Here is a 12697-nt window from a genome sequence, read left to right on the forward strand (position 1 = left end):
AACCCCGCAGAGGCAAAGAGAGAGACCAGAAATCGAGATGGTGGGGAAATTTCATTGAAACCATTCCTTGTTAGGATATACATATTCAGGTCTGTCTGTAAAGGCCTATACTCTAAGAATTTAGATGTATTCTTTTCACTTGGCTAGTTACAGAGATATAAAAGAAAGAATCAAAATCACTGTCTGCCAGTGTAAGGGCCTTCTCTTACTGTGACAGTCTGAGGCCCTGTTCTTAGGCTAAGGCCTTTGGCTAAGCAACAGAGGCAGCCATAAGCTGGGAAGCGAAGGGTCACATCCTCACATTCCAAACTCGTCACATTGAAAGAAGGTGCTATTGGGCTGTTAGGAATACAATCCTGTCCTGATAGTGCCTATCACCTCCAGAGAAAGGGAAGTGCCTAGAAAATGTAAAAGGAAACTTAGTTTGATAGCATCCTGTCTGGCAAGAACTCACTTATCAATAGCTGGCATGTGAAATCCTCACTTCTGTATTGTCTTGTCATTATAGTTCCCAATTTGCTATTGTTTGTCTGTATAATCTCTGTCTGTTCTGTGATTGTTCCTGTCTGCTGTACAATTAATTTTGCTGGGTGTTAACTAATTAAGGTGGTGGGATATAATTGGTTACATAATCATGCTACCATATGTTAGGATTGGTTAGTTAAATTTCAGGAAAATGATTGGTTAAGGTATAGCTAAGCAGAACTCAAGTTTTACTATATAATCTGTAGTCAATGAGGAAGGGAGTGGGTGTGGGTGGGGGTGGGGGTGGACATGTGGGTGTGGGAAATGGGAACAGGGAATGGGAGTAAGGAAATTGGAATCAGGTTTTGCTAAAAGGGGAAATGGGAACAGGGAATGGGGCTGGGGAAATTGGAATCATGTTTGGCTAAGGGCAGAAATGGGAACAGGGACACAGGTGTAAGGCTCTGTGGTGTCAAAGCTGGGAAGGAGGATACTAAGGAAGGAAACTGGAATCATGCTTGCTGGAAGTTCACCCCATTAAACATTGAATTGTTTGCATATTTGAACTTCGGGTATTGTTGCTCTCTGTTCATGCGAGAAGGACCAGGGAAGGAAGCGGGTGAAGGAATAAGCCCCCTAACATCTGTCGGAAAATCACATTCAGTCTAAACCGGTTTGTTTCTTGAAATCATATCAAGTGGGATGAAAATTCTTTGCAAAAATATTTTGTTGCAAAACAAAAGCATCTCCTGTTTGTCACAGTGTGTAAATGAGATAGGACCCCTCATATTATGCACTGCTCCTCGAGACACTCTCCAATGGATCCCCATCCTCCTCCCACCGTGAGGTAGGTACGAGCTGATTGTTATGCCTACTTGAAAGAGGGAGAAGCTAAGGCTGAGAAAGGAGGAGAACTGACTTGTCTGAGGTCACACAGCCAGTCAGTGGTAGAGTTGGGAATAGGACCCAAGAGCCCTGACTTTCAAACTAACCATCGGATCTTGAATTTCATACACTGAACGACCTGAATAAAGTCCTCTCACATGAGCTCCAGACCAACAAACAGTTCATAGTAATTATTCAGCAAGTGTTTCGGGAGAACTGGAATGTTAGAGAGAATCATGAACTGCTCAGAGACAATGAATGCAGAGAAGCAGCAAAATTCGTCAAACATATGACTGGTTATGACTTATTTACTTAGTCTTAAAAGAGAACAACAAGGACCCGAGTCTCCTCCCTGTCAGTAACCCCCCGCTCAGGCAATCAGGGTAGAGACTGAGAGGCGGGGGGCTGAGGGTTCTCACCTGAGAGTTCAAAGGATGGCCCAGGTCACCGGTGGGGATCACTGGCCAAGCACTATTTCAGCCCCACATTTTTGGGTGGACCTTCCAGAATGGGAGCTGCAGAGCACCCCCAGAGACACCCCCCCACACACCCCTCCTGGTGGCGGGAGGGGAACAGGGGAAAGGACAAAAAAAGTAAGAGAAGAAGAGAAAGGAGGGAGGGATGGAGGAAAAGGTAAAACAAAAAGGACAAACCTTAATGTCCCCAGTGATTCTAAGGGACAAAATCCTAGGTGAGGAATAAAATTCTGCCACCTTAAGCTAGCGTTTTCCACGCCTAGAATTCACCTGGCACCAAATGGATCAGACTGAACAGGTTCCAAACCTCTCAGAGGCTCTTACCTTCCAAACCGGGATGTCTGTTTTCTAGTAAAATCAGGAAAAGGAAAGGAGAAAACTCGAAAGAGGTTCCTCCTCGCGCTCACGTACGTAAACCCTAAGACTCTCTCAGTCCTGAAAGAGGGACCTTGAGAGGGAGACTTGCTGAAGCAAAGCTACAGGGGTCTGCGAGGTTTCCCTGGCCCTGCACCCCTGTCCTGCCTGGCTGATGTCAGCATCTCTCTGTGAGGTCACCACCTCCCCACTACCTTTGACCAATAGGCTGAGGTCCTGCAAAAGGCGTTTGTGATGTCACTGCCACACCCACCCCTGGGGTGACCAGATGTCCCAATTTTATAGGGACAGTCTTGCTATCTGGGGCTTTTTCTTATATAGGCTCCTCTCACACCCCTGTCCCCTTTTTCACACTTGCTATCCCGTCAGCCTACCCACCCCTTCCCTGCAGTGCTAATGTCCTGCCGCTGGCCAGACACTTTGGAGGTTTGAGCTACTCCCTGTAGATCACTCCACTCAAGGAGTATTCATTCTAGGAAGCAAGCCGGCTAGACAGCAAAACATCAGAGGCTACTCCCAATGCTACACTCAGTTTTTCAGAAATGAGTCGACTTGATGGCCAGAAGAGACCATTAGAGCATCTCATCTGACCCCCTGCATATCACAGGCCTCCTGTTTACCACAGTCGCTAACCTTTGGCAAAGACATTCCAGAAAGGTATCTAGTCTTCATTAAATGACATCAAGAGATGGAGAATCCACCACTTTCCTTGGTAGCTTGTTCCTGTGGTGAATCATCCTCGCTGTTGAATACTTGTGCTTTATTTGTCATATGAATTGGTCTCTTTTCACCTTCCAACCATTGGGTCTTGTTATGCCTTTCTCTGCTAGATTAACGAGCCTTTTAATCCCCAGTATTTTCTCTCCATTAAGGTATTTCAACACTTCATTGAAGTCACCTTTCAATCTGCTTTTCATCAGCTAAACAGGTTGAGCTCTTTCAATCGCTCCCTAGAAGGCATTTTTCTCCAGCCCGTAGAACATTTGGTGGCTCTTTACTGCCCCAGCTCCAATTTCTCAACATCTTTTTCAAATGAGGACAACAAAACTGGAGGCAGTATTCCAATAGCAGTCTCACTGATGCTGTGTCACCTCCCTAGCCTCCTCACGGCTCTGCTCCTACGTCTAAGGATGGCTTTAGCCCTGGTCACCACAGCATCATGCTGGGAGCTCGTTTTGAGTGGCTTCTTCACAATGGCCCCTAAATCCTTTTCAGAGTCACTGCTTTCCTGGATACACTTCCCCATTCTGGAGGTGTGACTGGCATGCCTTGTTGCTAGGTGTAGGACCTTGCATTTGGCTCTGGTCAAACTTGCTTTCTTTGAATGGGCCCAGCTTGCTGAATGAGCCAGATGGTTCTGTATCACTGCCCTCTCCTCATCAGTAATTACCACTCTGCCAATATTTTGTCACCCACCAATCTTATCAGCAGGGATTGTATATTTTCTCCCAATTCATTGATAGAAATATTTGTAAAAAGTAGTCCTTGAGAGCTTCTTCAGACTCTTAGTACCCAGAACCTGCTCCCCACAGCACAGTGAGAAAAGTCCGCCCAGCCCTGCTGGTTTACATAGGGGATAAGCACAAACCAAACACACCTTTAGGAGCGGTGTTGTCCATAGGATCTGAAAAACATGTGGGGGTTAGCAGCTTCGAAATGCAGAAGAGACTTGCAGTGTAGACAGGTCCCAACTGTGTCTCGGTTTCCCACCCTGTAAAATGGGGAGAACAAAAAAAAACCAACATGATTAGATCTATTTGTTACTTGGGGAAATCGAGGCACCCAGCGTTGAAGAGACTCGCTCATGGTCCCAAAGCCAGGAACAGAAAAGCAAGCATCTGAGTGTGAATCCTCCTTATAAATTAAAAACACTTTTTTATATATTTAACACCATTATAAATGCTGGAGGCAAAGCAGGGGTGGAGGCTGACAGCTCACGACCCCCCAAGGAATAACCTCACAACCCCCTGAGGGGGCCTGACTCCCCAGTTTGAGAACCTCTGTTCTAATGCATGTGGATGTCCTTCCAAAAGACATGCTCTGGCTCAGTCCCATGTTATGCTTGGCTGAAGGAACCACTTGGTGACATTTTAGGGCCTGAGTTTTTCAGGAGGTGCGACCGGAAACACATAATGGTCCTTTCTGACCTTAACATCTATTAATCTGTACATTTTCTGCTGTACAGAAGATACAGGAAGATAACTCTGGACCTATTTTCTCTCATTCACTTTCAGTTGCAATAATTTAAATCCAGGCCAAAGGATTTCCTCTTCCATTGTGTCTTCGGCACCTTTGAGAGCAAACAGTAACTGGTTTCAGAGAAACAGCCGTGTTAGTCTGTATTCGCAAAAAGAAAAGGAGTACTTGTGGCACATTAGAGACTAACTAATTAGTTACTAACAGTTACTAACAGTTACTGTTAGCCCACAGGTTTCCACTTTCAACCTGTCCCACGGTGAGATGGCCAGGAAAGGGGTTGGAGCTCAGCAGCACCTAGCCCAGGTTATGCAGCTCCCTAGGGTGAAGAGAATAAGTGTGGGGATCAGGTGACAAGCAGCAGCATGTGACTAGGACCCAGGCCTGCTGAGAGATAGAAGGGCAGCCTGTGCTCAGCCAGGAGAGAGACCCAAGGGGAGCAGGTGTGGGAGGAGCTTGGAGAGTCCTTGAAAGGTCAGGGACAAGCCAGGAAGGGACTAGGCTGTGCACTTAGGACAAGGCCCTAGGCGGGAAAGACAGGGCAGTTTAGGTGATGGGGCAGATAGTCCAGTTGGTTTAGGCTCCCAGGGCCAGACACCAACAGGTGAAGGTGATTGTCGGGGCTTATGTCCTTCTTCCCCAGGGTAGATTTGATAGTGGAGAAGACTGATGCCGGAAGGGGAAAGTGAGTTAACCCCAAGGTCACCCACTGAGTTTATATAACAAATCCATACTCAGAAGAATCCAAGAGAAGAAACATGGATTTTCCAGTCTCTTCTTTCTAGGAGTCCCCAGGGCCAAGTTAAAACCCCTGCTGCTCCTTCCCATTCTGCTCACCTCCAAGATGTGCTGGAGTTTGTCTGTGCTGGGGGTTGCTGTCAGCAGGATCTAGAGCTCGTCATCCATGTTCTATGGGCAGTCCTTGCCCAGAGCAGCTCTCTGCAGAGAGCCTGGTGTACACCAGAGTAGGGAACAGCCAAGCTGCTAGGAATGGAAGATGGGCTTCTGGGCAGAATCCAGGACCCAAATCCCAGCCTGCAGAAAGAAAGGACTGCCCACGGAGGGGCAGCGTAATGTCCCATAGAGGGAAGAGGCTCTCCCCACCATTTCTTAACCTCATGGGCTGTTCTCATGCTCTGCCAACCACACCTCTCAGTAGGTCCCGTTGTCTGAGGGAGCAGGGACCAGAGGCCATCCTGCTGCTGGGACAGAGGTGGAGGTTGATGTTCAACCTGCAGATGGGTGTTGTCCTTTCTCATGCCCATGGTCAAGACATCATGCAAGGGAAGCTCTCTGGACAGGCGATTCCAGCTCCAGAGCCAGGGACAGCTTCAGCTTGCTGGAAGGAGACGGTGTCTGAGACCTTGTAGTTGGGGGATGAGACAGGCACAAAGATAGGCATGGAATATTGGGGAAATGGGGGAGAGGGTAGTGTTGGGCAAGGAGGACAGGGATTTGGGAAGGAAGATCTGAGGATCAAACACTGTCTAATTGTCAGTTAGGATTATCGCCACTTCAGGGAGGGGGAAAGTGAGGCACCACATGGAAGTGGGACCAGGCCGACTGGGCTGAGTGTCTGAATAATCGCGAGAGCAAAAATAAAAAAGCCATTAAGGGTCAGAAGAACGTTCATCAGGGAATTGAAGAATTCAAGGCTGACCAGAACACGGGTCGTCTACGGCATACACCAGTATGCGCTCTGCCACCTCACCTCTCTCTCCAAGAGACGTACCCTTGTCTCCAAAACCAGTAAGAGGATCTTTCTCTGAGACACACAACTGTCATTGCTGGGATCAGAAACCCCATCCGCAATTTTGCTCACTGGTCCTGCCACAGACTCCACCCTCCAACCATTGTGAGCCAGGCCCGGGAACACCATTCCACTGTCACAGGTACATGGACCTGTGCACCTGCAGACACTGCAGCCGGCACACGCCCTGGGGCTGGTGCTGTGACATGAGCTGGATGAACCACCCTGCTGGCCCCATATCCAGCATTCCCCCCCTGAGCAATCGGTCCTGCTCCCTGCTCTTCCTCTCTTCCCCCAGGAACCCCGGAGCAGGCTCTCTTCATGGACCGTGTCCCTCTCCTCCTTGGCTCTTTTGAAACCAAGGTGCTCCTTGTTCCTCCTTGCTCCTGAAGGATTGGCAACAGCGTGATTTCTGGGTAAGATCTGACTTGTCTATTGACCAATCCACTCTGCTTCAACTCCTTCCCTTGTCCGATTGAAGTGTGTGTGTGGGGGGGTTATCAGGTGACTGGCTTCAGGTGCTCTAATTAATCTATAGCAAACTTTCTTCCTTCTACAGGGAATAAGGCTCCCTTTAAACACTCTCCTTCTGCCCTCTGGCCATGCTGTATCACGGTGCCTAATATCTACATTGTCTTGATATTAATTGGGTTCCAGACGGTCACTTACGTCAAACTCACGGAGGGTAATGGTGGATCTAAGCAGGGCGGTGCTGCTCCGAATGGCCCTGGCTGTCTCTTGCGACACCCTGGGCACGCTCCAATAATGAGATCCTCCCCATCCCCAGGGGGCTAAGACATTGTTCATGGGGTGAAATATCTGATTCATTGATCGCAGAGCTTTAGAAGGGGATTGTTGCCCGAGCCACCACCCAGAGTTGCTCCCATCACTGGCAGCCTGGGAAGCCAAGGACTGATGAGTGATGGCGATTCACCAGGCAGGACTGATGCACATGGGCAGGGGAAGCTTGTCCTGCTGCTGGCAGGGCTGGACCCACTCTAGAGAGAATGGGAGGATTCAGTTAGCAGGGGCTGCTGATCTGCCCCATTCACCAGGGCTGCCATCCTGCGTCTTCAGCATTAGTGTCTGGGATGACTTGGGGAAAGGTCTCAACCTCCCGACATCCTACTTCACTGCTGCCAGAATCCATCCTTCCCCCACATTCCTCTGCTAGAGCCCTGTCCCTGCCCAAGCTGTGGAGGAGAGGGGTCTGAGAACTTGAGCTGTGGATTAGAGGTGGAACAGCTGTTAGGGACACTGAGGGGGAGGTAGCAGGAGCTACCCTACAAGGAGGGGGGTTGACACTGGAGGTCACTAGAAAGGAGAAGAAGACTCCATTCTAGGGGTCAGGAGGGTGAATCCATCCCTCAGAGGTAGGCAGGTGGTGGGTGGAAATGCTGCTGCTTCCAGGTGCCCTTAATTCCCCCCAATTCCTCGGGGGTATCTGAGTCTCTGACAGGTTCTCGTTCCCTTGCAGAAGGAGGACGTCACAGCCAATGTGATGCGCCAGCTCCGCAGCATCCGGCACTTGCGCCAGGTGCCTGAGGCACTGCAGGGCTGTGCCTCTGAGGCCACCAGCAACTCCAGCTCCCTGCTGCAGGTACTGCTCTGGCTCACTGTAAAAGGGGAGATAGTGGAAGGGGTAATGGAGCCCACTTGGCACTCACAGAAACCCTCTCCCCTCTCTGTGGAGCAGGGTCCTTCCTGCTGCGCCCCAAATGCCCTCACAGCCTCCGAGATGGGTGCAGCCTGCAGCTGAGCCACCTCCTGGAGCTGTGGAGATGGGTCACCTCGTCCCATCAAAGCAAGCAGTGCTGGCTCTCAAAGAGGCTTAGATGGAAGACCCCACTCCCTCATGGAGGTAAGAGCCATTTACTCCTTTGGGGTGTGTGGGTCTCTTAGGGGAGAAACGGGATCCCCGATGCATAGCCTGCCTGGTAGCTTCCCCTGTCCCTGGCTCCCAGCTCTGGGACAGAGACGTCTCAATTATTGTACCACACTGGTTTTGTTCGTAGGAAGGGACTCCCTAGACATGTCCTCTAAGCTGGACTCCTGAGAGGGTTTCCGGCAGGAGGCTCCAGCCCCTCGGGCATGAAGAGGACATCAGGTAATCTCGTTCACATGGCATCTCCGGTCTCCAGCTCCACTTCCCGCAGCAGGGCAAACGAACCCATTAGCTCCCAGAATCCCAACTCTTTGGCCTCCTTCCACTCAGCAGTGGGATTTCTCCAGCCCCCTCACCACACCTGTCAACCTCTGAATGATGAAGGGCCTGAATGTCAGAGTCACCAGAACAAGCAAACTCCAGTTGCAGGCAGTGGGGCCTGTGTGTACTGAGCCCCACTGGAAACCAGGTCTTATAATGGGGAGCAAGGACCCCAGCCCAGGAACAGTAGGAGCGGGCAGACCAGGCTTGTAACAAGGTGCTCTCCCCTGGGCTGCACAGCCTGGGGCTTAGCCAAGCTGATTACAGAATGAGCCCTACCTGAGAGGCACCATGTACCTCCCCCTACAGAGCCAGACCTCAGTGGTGATACAGCCCAGCTGGGGTATCAACGGGAATGAGAATGAGGTAGGAAGTTCAGAGCAGCAAGGAAAGTCTAGAGGGAAACTTGAGAAGAGAGGTGGGAAGTGCCCAGGGAAAACTGCAATAAAGAGAAAGCAGTAGACCTTGCTGTTGGGTACAGAACCCTGGGCTGCTGCCAATGTCAGGGTGGGACTGGATTCCCCTACTGGCCCCAAAGAAGGGGGTGTACACCCACCTGGAGAGGGTTACCAAGCCCAGCAAGGGGGCTGCAGGAAGAGGAAGAGCCCCAGTGATGGCAGAAGGACTTCTTTCTGTGGAAAGACCTGTTTGGACTTTTAGTGTGAGACAAGCTGGGCCCCAGAAGGGTGGACTAAAGGTGGCGACCTGGCCGAAGGGTTGAGTTACCAGGCAGAGAAAGTGTCATGGTGCTGGAGCAACCACAGATGGGGGACGCTAGCCTAGCGAGAGGGCTGTGATGCCATGCCTGGCCGCCATGGGGGCACGGAACGATGAGTAGATTCGTTTCTAATTGGTACAGTCAGGAGGATTGAATTCCATCAGCCCTCACGGATCACAGGGGGAAGTCTTGGGTGCTGAGGGAAGGTCTGTCCCGCCAAGCGAGTGTCTGGAGGGACTGAGCTGGTCACTGGATTTCTCACTTCAGTTCCCAGGACTGGTTAAGCAGCTAAAGCAGGTCTAGGAGTTTCTCACGCAGGTCCTAGGACACCAACAGAGGCAGAAGGAAGTGCAGGCGGAGCTACAGACGCGGCAGCAGAAATACCTGTGAGAGATCCTGCAAAGGGAAATCAACCCAGGGTCTGCTATGCCCATGGACAAAAAGAGCAGACAAGGAGAGTATGCTTGGGCTGTGCTGTGAAGATTAGCCCAGGAGAGCAGGGCATGAGGAAGTGTACAAGCGTGGCCTAATGCCAAGATGGGGACAAGAGTTCTTTGTTTTGGGTGCAGAGAAGCAGGCCATATCAAAGGACACGGCCTGCTTAGGAAATTGCTGAGTGGCAAAACAAGGGGCCAGGGCCCCAAGAAGGTAGAAAGAAAGGAGAAGGTGTCCTCTGACACAAACCCACGTGAGGCAGGCTACGTGGAGGTGGCAGGGATGGCCGTGGACCTTGCACACCCTCCAACAACACGCCCTGTTGGGTGCTGCAGGGAGGTGAAGCACGAAATGGTTGGCCCAGAGATGAAGCAGACTGAAGGAGGGACAAACACCAGGGTGGAGCAGTCCGTGGTGTGTTCTCAGACCCTGACGGAAAGGTTTTGGCGTATGCAGTGCCAGTAGCAAAAAGGGGTAGAGAAGAAGCTAAAGGCTTCGGAACAGGCTCCGCAAGCAGTTGCGAATGAGAAGGAGTGGCTGCAGGAAGAGCGCTGGGATATTGCGTAAGAGAAGGATTGCCTCTTAATTCTGGTGAGCGGCTGGCAGTGGAGCTGGAGACACTGTGCGCAGGCTGTACAAGCGCGCAGCCGGTGACAGCGATGAGATGATGAGGGATGAAGCTTGGACAAGAATCGAACTTGCCCCCCGGGTGGGCGATGTTCTAAGGAGGAGGGAATATAACGGAGAGTGGCCTGTGGGCTGTAAAGTCTGGACCGAGGCCAAACTGATTACAGAGTGAGCTTCACCTGAGGGGAAAACCAGGGAAAACCGCAGCAAAGGTACAAGAGCAGGCCTAGCTGTTCAGTAGAGGGCCTTGGGGCAGAACCTAGAATCCAGGGTAGGACTGGTTCTCCCTTGGTCTCTAAGGAAGGGGACGTAGAAGGCCATAGAAAGGGCTACCAAGGTCAGGCCGAGCCAAAGTCAGGCTGAGGAAGAGCCCCCAAAGGAACGGAAGACCTTGTTTCTGTTAAACATTTTTGGACATTTTGTTTGGGATGAGCACGACCCAGGAAGGAGTGGACTAAAAGACGGTCACCTGGCTGAAGGGCTGAGTTTCCAGCCAAAGAACTCCCAGAGGGCCCTAGCAACTATTGGCTTTGGTGCTAGCCCAGCAAGAAAGCTGTAACACCAGGCCTTGCCAGGAAGGGGCAGCCTGGTTTTGGAGAGCGGTGGGGATGGTCTATGGGAGAGGATGGCTGGAGGGGTCGTACAGGAGGGGCAACAGGGTCCAGTGATGAGAGTAGGGAATCCCTGCCCTCCTTGCCCCACACAGGCCTCTGCCCTGTTCCTCAAACTTCTGTGCCCATGTTAGTGCCTGTGTAGCCCCCCAATGGCAAGGTCTCATGTACAGTCTCCTGCCAGCAAACTGAAGCCGCCTCTCGATCCAGAACAAGAATCGCAGTTCCTGTGCGCAGCCTGAATGGAGGATAGACCATGGGCATGGGGACGGCCAACACTCACATCCAGGTAGAACATCAACGTACTCCTCTGTCCCAGGAGCAGGAAGGTCTCTGGTTCTTGCTCTCTTTGGTGGCTGGAGCTGCTGAGTTGGGGGTGCGGGGGGGGCAGAGATGGGAACAGGCCAGAGGATTAATCCACTGTCAGGGAGAGAGTCCCACCCTGTGGGAGATGATGTTGCCCCTCTATGGGGAAGTCCTTCCTTGCAGATTCTGTGATTTGGTTCCTGGACTCTGCCAGGAAGCCCAGCTCCCATCCCTAGCAGCTTGGCTGTTCCCTGCCTTGCTCGGCACCAGACCCTCTGCAGAGAGCTGCTCTGGGCCAGGACTGCAGAGCCAGCTGTCATCCTGGTAGGTGTAGCCCCAGATTCTATAACCCTGACCCATGGTCTCCCTCCCCTGACAGGCTCTGAAGAAGGCCTGCCCAGAGACATGGATGCCATGTTAAAGAGCCTGCTGACAGGAACCCCCAGCACAGACAAACTCCCGCACATCTTGGAGGTGAGCAGAATGGGCAGGGGCAACAGGAATTTTACCTTAGCCCTGGGGAGACCTGGAAATAAGAGACTGGATGATCCACATTTCCATTGTGTCCTGCTATCTGAGAGCCATTGGGCCACCCGTGGTCAGGGCAGTCAGTTCAGAGCAGTGTTGGGGCCCTTCCGCCTTCAGGGACAGAGGGAAGGTGCTGGTGCTCGACAACAGGGCTCTGCCTGGTTCTCTTGAGCACTAACTCCAAGACCCCAGGCAGGCTTGCGGAGTGAGAGCATCAGAGCCCTGTGAGGTCCAGGAGAAGGTCCTCCAAGAAGAGCACTGGCTCCTTCCTAGGAAGCTGCTGAGATTGGTCTTCACAACATCCTCTGGCAAGGAATTCCACACATTGACTGTGCATTTGTTTAAAAAAATACTTCCTTTTTTTAGTTTTAAACCTGCTGTCTATTAATTTCATTTGGTGAGCCCATATCAGTGTACAACAGAAATGGTTTCTCAAAGTCATGTTCAATAACATGATTGAATTCTTTTACAAACTCAGTGTAAAAGTTTCTTAGAACAAAGTGGATTGGATTTGCCCTTGCAGCATGGTTCCTGTATGTCTCATGTGATCTTGCCAAGAGCTAATGAAAATAGCTACTTTATCCATAGAAGCTTTGGCATGTGTCTGGAACCCAATTAATATCAAGATAATGTAGATATTAGTGTTGTCCACAGTATAAGAATCTTGGCATTTAGCCTTGAAAGCAATATGGTAGTGTGCCTCGGTTTCCCTTCTCCTACAGCACAACAGGTCGGGAATGTCTTTTCTCCTGTGAAAAGTTTCAAGACTGTTTACAAGTATCAGGGGGTAGCCATGTTAGTCTGTATCCACAAAAACAACAAGGAGTCCGGTGACACCTGAAAGACTAACAGATTTATTTGCGCATAAGTTTTCATGGGTAAAAAACACAGATATTTTGCGGGTGAAACATCTGCATCACAAGCTTTTTTAACATAAAATATGTTCTTCTGTATCACTCTTAACATGTTCAAGGGTTTTCTCCAAAGATTAGGCACATTGTACACTTTTACAGTTTTTGGTAATAGCAAAAAAATAGCTAAAACAAATCACCATTAGCAATAACAAGAAATCCATTGGAAGTGTCCATCTACAATCATTTTTGTCATGCCACACCTTGG

Source organism: Lepidochelys kempii, chromosome 3 (genome assembly GCF_965140265.1).
Source record: "Lepidochelys kempii isolate rLepKem1 chromosome 3, rLepKem1.hap2, whole genome shotgun sequence".
Classification (NCBI taxonomy): Eukaryota; Metazoa; Chordata; order Testudines; family Cheloniidae; genus Lepidochelys; species Lepidochelys kempii.